This window comes from Homalodisca vitripennis, chromosome 5 (assembly GCF_021130785.1).
Source record: "Homalodisca vitripennis isolate AUS2020 chromosome 5, UT_GWSS_2.1, whole genome shotgun sequence".
Lineage (NCBI taxonomy): Eukaryota > Metazoa > Arthropoda > Insecta > Hemiptera > Cicadellidae > Homalodisca > Homalodisca vitripennis.
Genome location: NC_060211.1, coordinates 123,924,284 through 123,943,512, shown reverse-complemented (window position 1 = coordinate 123,943,512; position 19,229 = coordinate 123,924,284).

Here is a 19,229-nt window from a genome sequence, read left to right as displayed (position 1 = left end):
CTTGTAAAGAAATCGCTTGCTTCTTTGTAGGGTGTGGGAAGGTATTATTTTTGGATTATTGTATAAACCAACCACTTTTTCTTTCTTTCTTTTTTCTTCTTATAACTAATACAGGCTATGTGTAAAAACAATTAATTCCTAGTATCACAAAATTGTATTGAACAGTCTGTGCAACTATAAGGCTATATAACTGTCAGTTGGCCTTATGACTTACCGCAAGGCTACACATTTTAATACTCGTACATCCATTCGAAACACACGAGTAAGTTTGCATCCCGTGGAGTCAATTCATAATTAATGACATTCATTTGGAAAACAGTTAAATAAACAATTTTATAATAATAATAATAATACACGCATTCTGATATTCCTCATCCATGACGCTGTAAATGTTGACTATTGAAATGAAAGTAAAGTGAGGACTGTCTTATTTTACCAGGCGAAGTTATGGCTAAGAAGCCCTTTGTAACACTTAACCTGGGGACCAACGGCTTAAAGGTGACTTCTGGACCACCACCAATGGCCGGGCAGGCGGGCTGCTTGCAAGGACAGGATCGCTTAGCGGTCACCCATCCAAGCAGCAGGAACGCTCGATGTGTGGGACGTCAGGCTTGATCAGGCTCGGTGGGATACTAAGGGTCAATGGGCAGTTTGCGTGGAACCAATAAACAAAGCGCGTGAACTAGTCACACGTCACATATTACACTTAGCCTATGACGTCACCAGTGGTCAGACTGTGACCAGTCTGACTTGATTCGAATTGGACAAAACTATGACTCTTAAAAGGCCGGTGAGAAGGCTTTGCGTCATTTTTCTCATTTTCTGTCTAGATTCCGAGGTTATCCTAAGACATCTCATTGGCTGAGCGTTGGCAAAGCCTGCTTGGCGTGGGGACATCGGGACTGCTGGTACTCCCTTCGCAGTCTGCGACGAAGGCGAATCTCCTCTCTCAACTCCTCAGGTAGAGGTGGAGTGATGTCAGTCCGGGAGAGAGGAGATGACGAGGCCGTCATAGCTTCTTGGAGGATGGAAGTCAAGTCGTGTACTTGTCGGTCTAGCTGGTCCGGTGACTCGGCAGGAGTTGGTGGTGGCCGATGTCTGTCAGCGAGGTGGTTTGCAAAGCGGTGCCAGTTGATCTTGGTGGGACGAGCAGGACGATATGATATGATACACATTTAAAAGCATGTGATGTAGCGTCTTTTGTTATATTATATCATTGTCATACGAGAATCAAATAAGTTCTCTTTCTATCTCAAACTGTTAGAAATTTCAAAAATAATATTTTCTTGCTTATATCTTCTCCGTCTACTCAATAATTTAAAAATGTATAATCTGGAGATCAAAAACTCTGTTATAAAGTAGTTATACCATAAAGATCAATGTCACAATTAGTATTTACGAAAATAAATATTTTCTTGTTGTTTCAATGCATATTGTCTACGGAAGATAGCAGCATACGTAACGTAAACCATGATATCCCATTTCTCCTAAATAAGGGAGGGGAGTGTTACATGGTAGAAGGGTGACGACCTGCCCAAGGACTGGCCCTAGTACCATGGAATGCTCTAACCTGGGTACGCATAACAGTTTCACTGCAGCCATTACTGTTGGTTCATAAAATGTACATTTTTATTTCTATGTAAAATGGATCAAGAAGTTAGAATATCTTTCCGTGACTTACTTATCACTGAAGACTTGAGAACGTCATTTAAATAAATAATACTGAGGGTCACTATTTTAACCAAGCTTTCAAAGCCGTGGATAATTACTATTTTGTAATAATTTTGAATGTAATTTCCTATTCCAGAAATAAACATTTGATTAGAACAAACATGTTATAGCTTTCACCAAAATTACTAAGTGTATATTTTTTCAAGTACTAAAAATATAAAACATATTTCCCAGAATGTATTGACATAATTATAAAACTACTAACATTGGAGACTTGCAAAGAACTTTTCTCTACTCAACTGAGAAATACTTATCAGAGGATTAGAGTTGAATGAATCCATCATTAATCTTGTTGTTAAACATGGCATTCCCTTGCATGTTAGCCTATGTAGAAGTAAGTCAAAACCAAGCAATTTATTTATATTAGCTTTCAAAGGAGCAAATGATTATAGGAAGTTAGTATATATATTCCTATGATATATGATTGCTAAAAGAAATTGTATTAGTATATTTATTATTATTGTAATTTAAGAAATAAGAATGCAGCTCTAATGTATATTCCTTTATATCTATCAAGCTAACAAAAACAGTTGTAATCACTCAATTATAGAGTCAAATTTGGTTTAAATTTTTAGTGAACCATAATGAAAGTTTAACCATAAAGTAACCATAAAAAAAGCACCGTAAAGACAATTTTTAGTTTGTTCTTCTGGTCAATGCAAACAAATAGTGTAATAGAAACAATAATCGGAAATGCTAGTTTACCATCAATACAGAAATATCATTCTACAAAAACTTTTGTATGCATTCTTTTTCGTTATTCGGCTGTTAATACTTTAAATATTTCATCATAAAACGAGATATTATAATCTAATATTTTTTATCTTTACTGGTTTTTTAATGAACAAATAATAAAAAACATACACAAGCAGAACACTAAGCATTTCTGATCGATGCTTGCATTATATGTTTTGCTAAATCAAACTGGCAAAAAAATCTTTAAAAAATCTTAAAAATCATTTATGAGGTAAATTGGACATAAGAATTATAAGTGATCAACTAAACAATGTTATATTGCCTTGATGTATTCATAAAATAACAAAACTAATTCTCTTTTATAATTGTTTTCAATGTCAGATTGCTTTAAACTACCAAGTGTTTACAAACCCGATACTTATAAAAATAGAGTAACCTTGAGGCTACTAAACATAGATACGGCTGCATTAGAATATCTTATAACTTCTTTGTATGTACATTATCTTAATTGTTGATCCTATTTTCACCAGGAGTGAACACATTAAACAAGTGAAGAAATACTTTTAAAAGTAAATATCATGAGGGGAAAATTTTAAAACAGGTTCTGGCAACAAGCAATGGTGGCGCCAATTCAACAGTTAAATACGTTTATAGTTTAATGTGTTCCTGTGTTTACAGTGGGTTGGTCTATTATAGTGCCATAATGTTGTAACCTTGTAGGATTGTGTGTTGAGAGAGATTGTGTGTAGATGTTGGTAAATGTAGGGGAAAGAAGAGGGGGAAAGATAGGAGAAAGAGAACGAAAATGAAAGAGATGTTGGTTATGTGTGGCGTGAGTGTAGAAGTGTGTCAGAGGTTCCAAGCCTCCCAATAAACTGTCATCGATTAATCTTTTACTTTTGGATAAATTAACTTAAAATTGTTATTATTTATTAAATCATTCATGATTACATTACAATTTTTTCCGTTGTAATCTGTTAGTCATCTTATTGTCTAATACTTGCTTTGTTGTGGCTATGTATTTGTTTTTTTCTTTATTTTTTATTATATTACGAGTATTTATACGTTACATAATGCATATTTATAACGTAAATTTCATGTTTTCATTACCTTACGTTTTCCATACGAATATTTTACAGTATTCATGCTTTTGATTAGTATATATTCATTTTGCTGATCGCAAATCGATCTCCACACACAAGCTAAACCCATGTAGAGGTCATTTACTGTTTTTGTATATATGTATAAACTTTATTTCTATGATGAAATAAATATGCATTAATTTATTTATTATCTTTCTGTAAAAAATATCTACATGTTCTCTCTTCCTCACAGAATTTATATCACCAACTTAAGCTTTACGATTGTTCTATTTCTTAACAAACAATAATTATTCCTCGTTACCATGAAAACACAGTTTTAAAACCTAATACATTTGAAAAATATTTAAGTACAGTGGCATCATGAGTAATTTTGTTTCAAGTTGATACTGACAAAGTTAGCAGAGTTCATTTTCAGTCTTCTTCCGATCTATAACCCCAATACCACGGCTGAACCTCTGTCGCTTTGACTGCAATGTTCTTCAAATGGATAAGTCAAAACATCACAATTTTCATTGATTACAATCTACGTAGGTGTTGTCTTGTATGTATGGCTATATATGTTGTCTAAATATTGGTGTTAAACAATTAACCCTTGCGTTTAGATTGTAGCAACTCATGATTTTGACTTTTTTACCTGTAGAATAGCAGAAGTACTATAACCTACTTATTTAACTGAAAGTACTGTATGGACTCCGGCCACTACTCCACATACATGTCCGTTATTATCACTACCGCTGAGGCTGTACAGTTGATTAAATATTTACATAAATTAAAAACACATCACTCTACAAAGAAGTATGTTTTTCATTTTTCACAGTCGACAATTAAGTACATTTCCTCAGACGTACTTTATTTTTGCTTTTTACCCTGAACGAAAGTGAGTATAGTATCGTAGACACACGCAAAGGGAGAGAAAAACGTTGCGAGTTTATAAATGTAATAATAAACGTATTTAACTGTTAAATTTGCGCCACCATTGCTTGTTTCCAGAATATGTTTTAAAAATTTTCCTTATGATATTTACTTTGAAAAGTATTTCTTCACTTGTTTAATGTGTTTTAACTTGTATTCCAGAGCCAATTGTTATACTTCAAGTAATCAACCTGGTACTTGAAAGTATGCGAAAGTTGTAGCTGACATTATTTTCGTCCACTAACCGACATTGTTTTTATTTAGAATTTTGTTCTGTTTGTAATTGTTTTGCTGTGATATATTTTTAGAGTAATTTATGTGAATCTATAACTTACATTTATTGAACATAACCATTTTTACATAACTATGTTAATAGGTAAAATGGAAAAGTAGGTACTGTGTATAAACTGTGCATGTCTTAAATATATTTTTATAACTTTCTAAGTCGTTTGATAATTGAGCAATAAGCATTGTTGTACAAGATAGAAAATGTATCAATCTCTGTCCAGTTCTTGTTCGCTTTTTACCTCAAAGGTAAGAACATAATTCTAACTACATGTAGAGTCCGTCAGGGATAAAACCTTGGACCTTTAGAGTTATTCGTACACGTCAACAGATTGAATAATGTTGCCCAAACGAGGCACTTTATTCAGTATGCTGACAATACTATGATTTGTTTCAAAGATATTACAGGAGAACGGAAAACAAATAGTTTGGTTGTTTGAACTCTTGCTTATAGTATTGTACTGATATTACTTTTCAAACTAACCATTCGAAATCCAATATTATCACTTAATGCTGAAAGCAAATGAAATTTTAAGAATCAGCAGCTGTTTTATTCTATGATCTCCCCCCCACGACATGTCTAGGAATGTATCTTGATCGAGGGCTGACCAGAGTCAGTCATGCTGGTATTGTTTGCTCTAGAGTGGCAGCAGGGATTTATAACTTTCGTAATTGCTCAAAAAATCTCTCCGAAGTAAACTTAAATATGGCAAAATTAATTTTTATACATCCAAATTTACCATATGTACTAAGATTCTTGGGATCAATTACAAAGCACGAATTTGAAATTGAATTTGAATTTTAGAGCTTTATACAAAGATGCTTTAAGTTGGATTAGAATGCTCATATTTCGCACATGCGCACGTGGCCTTTTTATTTATATCTGTTAACCTAATAATACAACAGTCGTGACTTTTCCCTACATTTTTCACACGCCTCCGTCATGCCATTTCTTATTTTGTGTAAATAATTCCTTATAATAATCTACTCAGTCTTGTAAAAAATCAATTTTGCTCTCAGTCAAATTATCAGTTACTAATTAGTACAACACTATACACATGTCTGATAAAGATTTTTTACATTTGTCAAAATACGACGAAACGCAAATATTTATGATAATAAGCATATTCTATAGCATGCAAAAATAGCAGGTTGAAGTGTTGTACAAGATGTAAATACCTGTATTTAAAGACATTTATGATGGTGCGTTTTACAAATATTTATATAAACTTTTAACCTCTATTATCTATATGAGAAAATACTTATTCAGTTCTCATTACTACCTTATGTTTCAGGCAGCAATGTTATTTATCCTCAATGCGAGAAGACACAGTACCGTGAGTATTTGGGATGTTTCAGGCGTAAATTTAAAGCCATTCTGAAACTGCACTTGTAGTCAAATATCTAGACTGTAAACATTTTATTATAAGTTACTAGAAATCAAACAGCCAACTCATTTGTGTCATTTTTGTGATTCGAGAGTTTTGTTCTGATTATTTTCAGGTGACCTCGGTCCTGCGTTGGCTTGGCGTCCTCTCTGTGACACTAACATTTAGCACTACTCCACGTGTGTTGCAAAACACGCAAAGTATGAATGTTTTGTTTCAATGAAAGTGTGAGAGTGTGCGTGCGTGTAGAACTACATTTAACTAGAACAAGTAATCCTCTACTACGAAACACATTAAGGTATAATACATTTACCTGCTTATATTGTACTTAAGTTTTTCATATTTGTTCCACGATTATACTTAATTTTTAATAATACTTATTTAATTAAGGTATATTTCTGTAATTATATTGGTTATGGCAAGTGCATGTTTTACCAAGATATACTATTATATGCTGTATTTTCTGATTGTTACAGGGTGATGCGGCCAGTGCTGCAGGAGGTCGCCCCACTTACACTAATACACACACTACACATACACTAGGTAATGTATTGTTCTACTTATAAACATCATAATTAATTTGACTACAATTTTTGTTTCAGAATGGCACACTTATATTAATTAGTTTAGTGTATGTTTATACGAATAGGTCATAACCTTAATATAGTTAAAATTACTCGACACAGTAGTAACATATTTGGTAATTTTATTGTGCTTTAAGTGTATTCATAACAGTAAATGAACAGTAAAATATTTTATACTTTAGTTTTAAGATAATAACCCATTTGGCTTATGTTCATTCACTATTAACTTAGTACAGAAGAACGTGTTTTAAAACTGCAGTGATTCAGTTTAGAGGTTTTTGTCATTCCTATCAGGGCTCTTGAGCTCCAAATTAGAGCTCGTAACAAGTGTGTTAGTTTCTGTCTCGCAATCATAGTGTAAGTGTGTGCGAGTTTGCAATCATTTTGCTATAAATTATAGAGATCCAGAAAGTTAGATAGTAATAGAAATTATGCATGTCCTTGCACACTGCTTAGATCTATCGTATTGAAGGAAATTTCTTGATACCATAAAATATAACAAAACAAAACTTAAACTTGTTTCTATTCAATAACAAATACATTGTATATAATTCTAATAATGATTTGTATTCTAAGTCGATCTATCAATCATTTCAGTATTGTGAAATACAAATTTAAAATTCATATGGTAAAAATGTAGTTTGAACACAATTAGGTTCAATTGGTATATTTGTACAGTTTCTAATTATGTTTTTGGACTACAGTTTTAACATGTTCGGCACTTGAGATTTCTATAGCACAAATTTATGTTACATTATAGACTTTTATGGCAGTTATTTAATTTAAGAGCTTTAAAAAAATCATCAGCATTATTCATTTTGCAGAAATTTATTACTAAATCGTAAATTTCTTTTATTATTATTAATACATATATTTTAATAAAAACTTAAGTAGTCATTAATTAACATAAATATATTTCATATAGAACAGATATATATCTAAATTGCAAATTTGGAACCAAATTTCATACCAGAAGTTTTCAACACAAGCCCTGAACTTTGCCTTCAAAGATGTGTATAAACAAGTTTTTCTGGGAGGTGTTGACAATAAGACATAGTTCTGGCGGTACTTTGCCGGAAACTTGGCCTCTGGTGGAGCAGCTGGAGCAACTTCATTGTGCTTTGTCTATCCCCTTGACTTCGCCCGAACTAGGTTAGCTGCTGACGTCGGCAAAGGTGCACCTGAAAGAGAATTCAAAACTTGCACTCACAAAATGTCGTGGTCTTATGCTTTAGCCTATGTAATTTATTTTTAGAAATCTGAAGAGATCGCAGAACATAAAAAGGTACGTATTATGGAACAATTTTATGAAAATGTTTTGTAAAGAAGATAATTCCCTCCATTTTACATTATTTAAATAAAAACATTGTTTAAAAACTCACCCAATCTATGTACTAGTGTCTTTGAACAAAGTTCAATCTGGATCTGATTACAAATACGGTACTTACAAATACGGTACTTATTAGCTTACGGTATATTGCATATGCCCATTTAATTTGAATACATATGTGTCTACAAAATTCACCTAATTGTAATACTATTAAAAACAAATAATATTTACAACTGATAAATAGTGGTTCTCCGGTTTATGACAGTACTACTTGAATACGGAGCTTACGATTGTAAAATGTTTAACGACATAAGAAGGCAAGATATATCAATAATGCTTAGTCAGAAAATTGCCTTTCTCACGTGTTCTTGACAAAGGAAGTATGGTCTCAAGATTCCTTCACTTTTAAATATAACGATATGGAATTCTCTCAGGCTACATCACAGTACTCGAATACCAAACTTTGTACATATCAGCTTTATAAAGGCTTAGTAGGGGTGGAGAAATGGTTAAAGTCAATAGCTTTGTTTTAAATATGTGGTATGGGATTGATTATCTGTAATAATATAACATATTAAAATAATTTTTAGCGCTCTTGAACGGCGCAAGATATAAAACAAATGGAAAATTCAAAAAGGTTTGCATTTAATTGAATTCTTGAATATTATACTTTGTAACATAGGTTGCTATTGAAAATGTTTGGATATTCGGCTTTTACGTTTAATAATATTTAATGGTATTTTAAAATTACAAAAGGATTTTAAAAGTTACGCCACTTCATATTTCCTGATGGGGTATATTATAAATATCATACAAAAAATAATTGTTCCTAGGGGGAAGGCAGCAGAATTTACTGTTAAATTAAAGACATTATGTCACACTGTCTAGGAAGCTAAGAGTGAGAGGAAAGTTCCACTGCAGATACCGGTGGATAACACTGCGCTAAGATGAGTTCCAGTTCTTGCCACTTAATTATTTAGGAGATAAGGGTTATTGTGTAACAGAGAAAGGGTTATAGTAGACTCATACCACATAGACATATAATCAATGGTAAATCCGTACCCAGTTCTAGTCTTGGTTTACTCTTTGTGCACTGCAAGTATACTTTCAAACACGCCAGAAAGTACTTGTAGTTTATACTTTATACAATTCACTTAACTGTGGAGGACGGTGGATAGAGTTGTCAGTCAAACGTTTAAGTTCTGACTTATTGTGGTTTATATTTCCCTTTCAATCTGTCCTAACAGATTTTTCACTTACGTTAACTTTTGTTACTTCACATCAGATTTTTAAATAACGGTTTATTTACGTCTCAGTAAAGTTGTCATTCTGCTTTGAAAGCATACTAACATGAGTGATGCGAAACAAATATATCCCGTTCAAAAAAAACCTCCATAGCTCGCAAAATGAATTAGTCACTTACACAAGGAGAGACAGCAGCCTCTCACTAGCACGCCAGGATAGCTACTGAACAGAGCAACGCCTGCCCTAACAACATTACCGCGTTATCCCGCCCCTAGCGGTTAAATAGCGAACGAGTGTGACGTCACGTTCCGTAAAGCAAAACAAAAATTTTTCGCCTACGCAAAAAATATATCCATATCTCGCCAAAATATGTTCAAAACTAATATCTCTTAACATCCACGTTATTATTATTCTACTTATGTATTTATGTTACTTAAGTGGGTTAATAAGTAAATATGATACCCTACAAGTAATTTATTAATTCATATCCTATCAAGAAATCCTGGAAGGCAACAACCTTTAATGAATCGCGCAGCAATATTTTCTCTCTCACTCGTTGTAAGAAAGTGTCATTTGGTGTAATAAGAATTTATTCCTAAATTTAGTTGTAATATTATGGAAAGAACTAGGAATGAGATTCGAGTCTCATATTTACCAGAAACTCAAATGTCCTCTGATGTAAAGCATAAGTTAAACATTGCACACTATTTTAATTTTAAGTAGATTTATGTGGAACGAATAAAATTTACCTATGTAAAACTTCAAACCAGAACTTTCCTGTCGCTATTATCTTAAGGTAACCAAAAATTAAACAATAATACTAAAACAAGAAATAAAATCCTGTATTTGTCATAATTTAAGGTTCATATTGACATTGCATTCTGCGCATTACTCATAGAAATTCGTTTAGGTTTGACGCTAGAGGTTACAATGGTTATTCTCTAAAGATCAGGCATGCTTGTGCTTTTCTGTAACTGTATAATGATACAAATATATTTCATATAAATTATAGCTTTCATAGTTGTCCTATTACATTGAATACTGATTTATTCACAATGAGATGTACTTTCATATTAAAATCTTGAGAAATCTTTTGTTTGTCTTTCCATGTAAAAAAGTAAGCGTTTACGCTAAATTAAAATTTCAAAATTACTACACTATATTAAATACAACGAAAGATTTGACAATCATCCGTCTATAAATAAATTGCTAAGGTTATTGTAGGAACTAAATTTATAATGATTCCTAAACTATCTCGTCTCCAACAGTTGTAAACTTTAGAAATGTTTGTTTTTAAAGGCCACATTGTTTAACATACATTTTATATCCGATATAGTAAAACTCTTATCCTGTCAAGATCCTAATATAGATCAAACTTATCTACAGTAATATCGATATATCTCTCAAGTCACCACATTAAGCAGTTGAAAGATTTTGTAGAATTATCCAGATAGAACAAGCTTTAACCAAATAATCATATAGAATAGCCTTATATTATAAACTCTTATTATTTAAATGGCAACCGAGAATCAAATAGAATTCCTTTCTATATCAAGGGGTTCGTCTTATATAAAATTGTTTTTTTCTTATCTGAGGCTTCTTGGACTACAATGATAATTAATAAATATATAATCTGATAAACCAAACCCCAGTTATATAGTAAGTATTTATAATTCTAAGTTCAAGACGTCACAGTGAGAATTTACGGATCTACATTATCCTCTAGCCGTGTAGGTGCATATAGTCTGCGATAGATTGCAGCACACGTGAGGTAAATTTAGATATCATTCTCCAACCTAATAAGGGGGCCAGTATTACATGGTAGAAGGGCGAAAACCTGTTTAAGGACTGGCACTAGTATCATTGGATGTTATAACCTGGGTGCGCATAACAGTGTCATTGTAACATTGCTGTTGATTCTAGTAAAAGTGGTGAATGCACAACAACTGTTTGAAGCAAAGACAGCCCCAATCCCTCTCTAGATTAGTAATTTAGTATGTAACATTATAATAAACCTTATTAAAAGTTTCTCCAAGACATATTTCCGGGAGATTTTTACCAATCACAAAGTTTTTTGCCAACCAAAATTAAGAAGGTCGAGCATGTTGCTTGGCTTAACAGTTAGACATTTGCCCGTTATGTTTTACTACTTCAATATATATATATATATATATATATATATATATATATATATATATATATATATATATATATATATATATATATATATATATGATAATATGATAAATAGTATGGTACTTCACAACTGACACCTCTAGCGCAATTACTGCTCAGATATCTCTTCAGCAGCAATGTGACTAGAGTAGAGTGTCATTTAGACATTAACTACTAGTTCTAATGGTGTAATTGCTTAGTATAATTATAGTCATGTTGAGTATATGTAATATTTCCCATGTACACAGATATGAGACAGCATTATTTAATTATCTTTCAAGCATGTTCATTGTTAAAGACCCGACAGAACCTTATTGAAATCGTATTGTAGTCCGTCCACCCGTCCTTCTGCCTAACAACTCTCAATACAAAGGAGAACTAAAACTTGGTACAACTTAGTCTTATCCGTCCACCTACCTACCTGTATAACTGTCTGTGGGTTACATTTTCATAAAATAACCATATGAACTTGACAATTTGTATTTAGTTTGCTCCTAATTAAAGTCTGAGATAACTTAAGGTTTATGTTCTGTCGGAAATTTTAATGTTCTGTTATATCTGTTTTGTCTTTATAATACAGTTGTATACTTGTTCAACTAAGAACTTCAAAGTAAGTTCGATTGTGGTACATGTCACTACATGTGATTTAGCTGAGCATTAGTGAATATTTTACTTAGGTCAAAGGGGGAGGGCCTATTATTAGGACCCTATTTAGTATAAACTCATAACATCTTAACATTAAACTCCAGTCATACTTGTATAGTGTCATATTCTTATATTTACTCTTGTCTGAAGTACTTGACTGGTACTTAATATCGATATCTGTTATTCACAATCTAAACCCAGAAAAGTAATTCCAGTAACAAGTTAAACAATAAAACGTTGTTGTTATAAAAACAATGTTTCGTCCATTACTTGATTTGATTCGTTATTGTTTCCGACTTGGTAAAAAAAACATTTGTGGCAACAAAATATACGTTCATACAAGTGACTAACTTTTTACTACCATAATCAATAGTTTGAATAACTTAAAACAAATATTAAATTTATTGTGCATTGATTATTATCTTAAAAAAATTCAAACAAAATTGATTAGTTTCGATTTATATCACAAAATAATGATTTTGCATTCATGGTAATAATATAGAGAGGTGTTATAACGTAAAAATAAGTTTGTGGTGGAAATGAGTTTAAGTACTTAAAAAAACACATAAATAAAAATATCATAGTCAAGCAATCTCAGCTGTTATAATTGGAAATAATTCGTTAAATAAATGAAACGAATACTGTAATAAAGGATATGAAGCTTTCACAAGATGTATAAAAAGCAGCTGTCGAGTCTCCGTACTTTTCGTCTCCAACAGAACCAGCGGAACTCACTGTCACAAAATCTTATCTGATTTGTGATTCACTTCCGGTGTTATTTCCGGTCCAGAAGTGGATTACATTCACTGATGTGACAGCTCACAAATTCTAAGCGAACAATAAACAATTCTACTCTGTATCTAATCTAAAATGAAAGGGATTACTGATGAGATTAAACTACTAATAGTGAAGTAAATAGGTTTTTTCTTTAATTTATATCTTACAAGTAATTCGTATTTACAGTATTAACAGTGCTAATAATATATTCAATAACTGTTCTGAATCAATGTAGAGACTGGAACAGAAAATTACTGAACAAATTTGTCAATCAATCGTCATACAATGATTAAGCTGCTAAAATACATTTATAGTAAATCGGCGCTTAATATTTAAATTTGTTCAGTTAGTTAACAATGGAAGGTTTGAAACCACATCAGGGTACGGACATTTTCCATCGTTATAGGCTATAAAAGGTATAACACAACGTTTCTAGGATTGAAAGCTATCCTCTTTGTCAGGTGGAGGAGGTATTAACACATACAAAAATAAAGACCAGAAGCAAGTAGTCAAAGGAAATAAAAGGATTCAAACACACCAAAAAGCTGCTTGGAGTCCAGTCCAGGTATTGTCACTGCACAGCATACAAGTCCCGAGCTCAAGTACGAGAGTCACAATCACACATTACAAGGTACAGTGGGATACTAACGACGAAGAGGACAGATTCCAACTCTCGGAACAATGTATTGTAGCTTTTATAACATATAACAATTTAAATTTAAATTATACACCTTACTTTGGAAAAAGGTGATTTATGGTGTAACAGAATAGTTTGGTATTTTTTACATTTTATAAAAATTTATAGTTAAATGTTAGATTCAAAATATACTTCCACACAGATGAACTGACCAAATTTAATATTGCCAAATAAAAAAGAATAGCAGATTATATTTAGCCTATTTGAATTAAAATAAGTAAACACGACATATTGGAACTAATACATTCCTAATGTACAACCTTGTTATAGGTACACGAGAAAGACTTATACACGGATGCCTATTTAGCACTCAATTCATATATTTCAGTCAATCATATCGGAAAATCCATATGTGACACGTCTGGCTGGATACAAAGAGAAGTAAGGCAACAGATCCCTCAGGCTGCGTCTCAAAGAGACAAGGGGAAACATCTGTATCTCGTGTTGGTTCAGTGAATATTAAACTTGGGTGTGACATTTAATGAATATGCTACTTATGTATGCCTTGTTACAGCTTAGTAATACGATAGGCATTAAAATTAAACTGTTTCCTTACGATATAATTATTATTCTGTGTTATAATAAGCGTAAAGCCATAATGTTTGGAAACTTTTGGCTAGAGTAATATTATTATTCCTCTATTTTTAAGTATTACAAGAGATTTGAAGCCAATGTCTCTTACACAACACTTGACTACTTCAATGATCGAATTATCTGTTGAAATATATAACTGGTTTCAAAGGTACTTAAAATAGAAAAAATAATATATTCAAGTTCATACAGAGTAATCAATTTTTAATATCTGAAGGATTTGTGTACCGAATGCACTTAGAGGAAATCGCAAAGTAAATTTAATGAGTTTACACAGTTGCATGGATGTTGACGGATACTAATCTACGTCGTAGTACTATTATTAATTCCTCCGCGTAATTACCTGACCATTTCAATTAGCTCTCTTTAATAATGGATTAATTAATATTAAATAACTAAACGATAAGTTGATTAAATGATTAAGTTTATTTGTTTATTTTTCTTCTAATAATCCGAATGTTACAATGTTTATAAATTCTTCTATAGTTATTATTTACATGATGAATTTCTCTCCTAGAGAATTACTCAATAGGAAATATGCGTAGTATACAAGTTTTTGTTCAAGTTTTGTGTGCAATATGAAACAAAGATCTCCCTGTCATTAGTATTAAAACTAAATGTTAGAATTTTACATAAACGAGGTTAATTATATAACATATATCAGAAAATCTATAAAGGAGAAATGTTTCTCTCCGTCTTTTCTCCAGGAGCTCTATAATGTGAAATTTAAAGCGTGGGCCAAAATCATGATCATTTCGTCCACTTTATAATCGGGATTACTTTTCCAAGTTTGAAAGTGATTTGAAAAATGCTCTCATCAATACTCTTATTGATTATATGAAGCAAGGTAAAATTAAAATATGCCAAAATTTTAAGGAATGAAGCCAGAATGTTATCAATGCCGCCCCTCATATCCGTGACAACGTGCTGGAGTTCGATGTCCGTTATGGATTCTAGCCGGAAGTAAGCGTCCGCCAGGTACTCATCTTCATTCTTGACGACTCCAGTTACATGAGAAACCGCACATCCACGGTCACATCTTGTATACGAATACATCTTGTATCTTTTTACATCGTAGACTTTTAACCTTTCGTAGACCCCTAAAAATGATAAATTAATTGGAATCCTTTCTTTATTTTTTTTATACCTAAGGTTTCTGCAATATTTCCCAGCATATTTTGATTAGGTACTTTTCGAGTCATTGATTTTATTAGAGTAGTTGTCTAAATTTTTAAGGAACTAATTATTTTGGCTGAAACATTACGAACATTTTTAATTTAGGTTTTCAAAGCAGTGTCGAAAGATTTTCTTTACAAAGGATAGCCCACCTCATTTCTGGTCTGGATTGATCTGATCAAACCGGTAATCATCCAAATTGTTTCATATGCTTAATTTTTAATGGAAATTGTAAAATTTTTGTTGGCAACGTAAAAATATTTTGAAGCTGCTTGACGGAAGTTTCACAACTTGATTGGACTTGTTTATTTTTTAGTACTGGAAACCAATTTCAACAAGAGATAACATGGTTTGCGGCCTCAACGTGATGTTAATTGTTCTTATGTTTAAAAAAAGTCTGACCTGGTTTTTTTGTCCAGCTTGGTTGAAACGAGGCAATGTTAAAATAATGATATGTCATTTCTGATTGAATTACTGTGGATTTGACTGAATTTGTAATCTTTATGTTCGTAAAAATATGATTGATACCATTAGAATACCCTAAGCTCTAGTAGATACATTGATAAACTTACAAAACCCGCCTTATACATAAAATCAAGGTATCTTTGAGAGAGCTTATCCACGGTATGTGTCAAAAAAGTTGTTTTCAACCAGACAGTGCGACTCCGACACAACCATTTGCCTACCGTCGAGATAAAACACAAGTTCGCCGGATGTACAGTGATGGCCGCTTACCACAAAACTTTATGCCCACTTTAATACACGTTGCACCATCCAAATACATTTCTCCAAACACGCAAACACATTCATTCATAAACAAAATCACACCGTTCTTCTGGTTCTTAATGCATATATAAACAATCACATCATATCCATCCATACTCACTTGCGGAATACTCTCGTCTAGCTAAGAATCTATAAAAACTATAATGCCGAATTTGTAGTTAAATCTATTAAGAACAATCATAAATTCTTTTTCCATTTATATTATAACTATGAATAAAACTAAGAATTTTTAAAGACTTTCTCAATTCTCAAGTATGAGAAAATCTTATAAGTGCCTACCACTTTATTTACGCATGCATTCACAACTCTACTATTAGCTATCTCATCCAAAACATCATCCATTGAGCTGTAAACGCAACCTAACTGCCGACTTTGTCCTTCTAATATTTACCACATTATAAATAATCAAACCCTTAAAAGTGAAAGTGAGTTTTGTGTACTCCAAATACAAAATTGAAATTGTAATGTATTTTGTCAATTTGTATTGTCTTCGCCGAATTGGATAGTATGGTCATAAAAGTACCCTATTTAAAGCTCCAATTATCGGCGCAAATAGTATACACCCGTCTAATATCTTAATAATCACTCATATGTCTAGCTTATAGTGTGGATTCAACTGCCTTTTTATCATCAGAAATAAAATTGTTTACCGTGTACATATGATATAAGGTTGTAAATTTATAAAAAATACAATTGTGAATATTAAAATAGGTGTATAGAACGTGGAAACTGGGAGAAAATAATGTTAAAAGTATATACGTATTTAGTAATTTTACACTGAAATTGGTGCGAATAATGTGAATAATTGGTAGTAATTCAAATTAGGCGATCATCATAGCTGACAATGTAGCTGAACTCATTTTCAATACACCAGGAATGAAAAGTGAAATAACAAACTTTGAAAAATATTTTTTTTTGCAAAATTAATATCTATATATATAAAAATGAAACTGTTCGTGTGTAACAGCATCACTCACAAACGGCTGGACGGATTCGCCTAATTTTTTTTTTAATTTGTTCGTCTTGATCTGTAGAAGGTTATAGGATACTTTTTATCCCTTTCCCGATTCAGGATTCCGCCCCACTGGTTACAGAAATACCCGTAAGAAATGCATTGCAGCAAACATATGTTATTAAGTGAAAGAGTCTTTTCAAATTTTTAATCAGCTGTTCTTTGTAAACATACAAGCTGTACACTACCCTGTGGAGTTTTTAAACTCACTTGAACCATCAGGAATGCCGTCACATCAATTACTCTTGAAAGTAGGATCACCGATAATGATGTTGAGAAACTTACGACCACCAAAATTGTGCAACGGCACTCGACTAACCGTCAAAAATTTACATCCAAATATCATTGAAGCAACGATTTTGTCGGGAACATCTGCCGGGGAAGATGTCTTCATCCCTCGCATCCCCTTAATTCCATCCGACTTGCCATTTGAATTTAAGAGACTTCAGTTCCCCGTTCGACTTGCGTTCGCAATGACGATTAATAAGGCACAAGGACAATCACTTAACGTCGCAGGAATCCATCTAGAACCCTCTTGTTTCTCGCACGGTCAATTATTCGTCGCTTGCTCAAGAGTCGGAAACCCGAAGAACCTTTATATTTATGCTCCAAATAATACAACTAATAACGTTGTTTACCAAAACGCATTAAAATAAACAAAAAACTTTTATAATAGATTTTATGATATGCTACGATGTATTAGTAGAGCAATAAATTAATTGGAAAAACGTATAATAAAATTAGTATTTCTTTTCGATGCTTGATTGATGTAGCCCTCTCTACTGCCACGCGAGCGGAGCCGCGGGTTTTAGGCTAGTTTATCTATAATATAAAAATGAAACTGTTCGTGTGTAACAGCATCACTCACAAACGGCTGGACGGATTCGCCTATTTTTTTTTTTAATTTGTTCGTCTTGATCTGTAGAAGGTTATAGGATACTTTTTATCCCTTTCCCGATTCAGGATTCCGCCCCACTGGTTACAGAAATACCCGTAATAAATGCATTGCAGCAAACATATGTTATTAAGTGAAAGAGTCTTTTCAAATTTTTAATCAGCTGTTCTTTGTAAACATATATAATGCGACAAAAAATATATTTATATATAAATTTCTTTACACTTATAGTTTTAAAGCATAGAGTAAGCTTAAGAGAAACGACAAATTTTGTTTAAACTGTTTCTGCAATCATAATATATAAAAATGAATGTTTGTGTGTTTGTCCTTTATAGACTCAGAAACTATTGGACCGATCACTATGAAAATTTGTATTTTTCTATGTAGAAGGTTTATACGCAATGCCCATTGATGTAACTAACCACCAGGCTGTACTGCAAGATATAAAAGTTATCAAAGCGCCTGCACATTATAAACTGCAATTACAACACAGTAGTTACGTATATTAAAATATCCAAACACTATTTGAAGGCAAAGAAATATACGGGCAAAGCTTAAGAGACGCGTGCGAAGCCGCGGGAAACAGCTAGTGCTATATAAAAATTAACATTAGTGCATTCGAATCTGTGCGTGTTAATATCCTACTCATAATCAAAGCATACTGTGTAGAAAACACTTGTTCAACGTTCGACAGTATGCCCTATAGAGAAACTCAGAAAAACTTGGTCCAAAAATTGTGGGAGATTTCCCTTCATTCGAGTATTCAGTTCGTTATGCTCACGCTAGGCAAGTTACTTTACAATAAAATGAACTTTATAGACAAGTAGCAGTTTTAGTCCAGTGTATTATACGCTCTATACAGTAACTGGTGGGTCCGGACAAACATGTTCCAGGCCGGACCAGCGTGAGGTACGGTGTGTGTGTGTGTGTGTGTGTGTGTGTGTGTGTGTGTGTGTGTGTGTGTGTGTGTGTGTGTGTGTGTGTGTGTGTGTGTGTGTGTGTGTCAAATACCTTACACTTTAGCGGTCGAGTAAAACATAAATCATTGACAAGATATTGTTCTGAAAGTAAATCTGGAAAGGTTAGAACAGTATTTTACGATAAATGTAATCTGGAAAAACATCTGAACATTCCGAATTAAACTACGGTAGATTAATTACTTTTTAAACCTGAAGAAATCTTATAAAATCTGTACCAATAA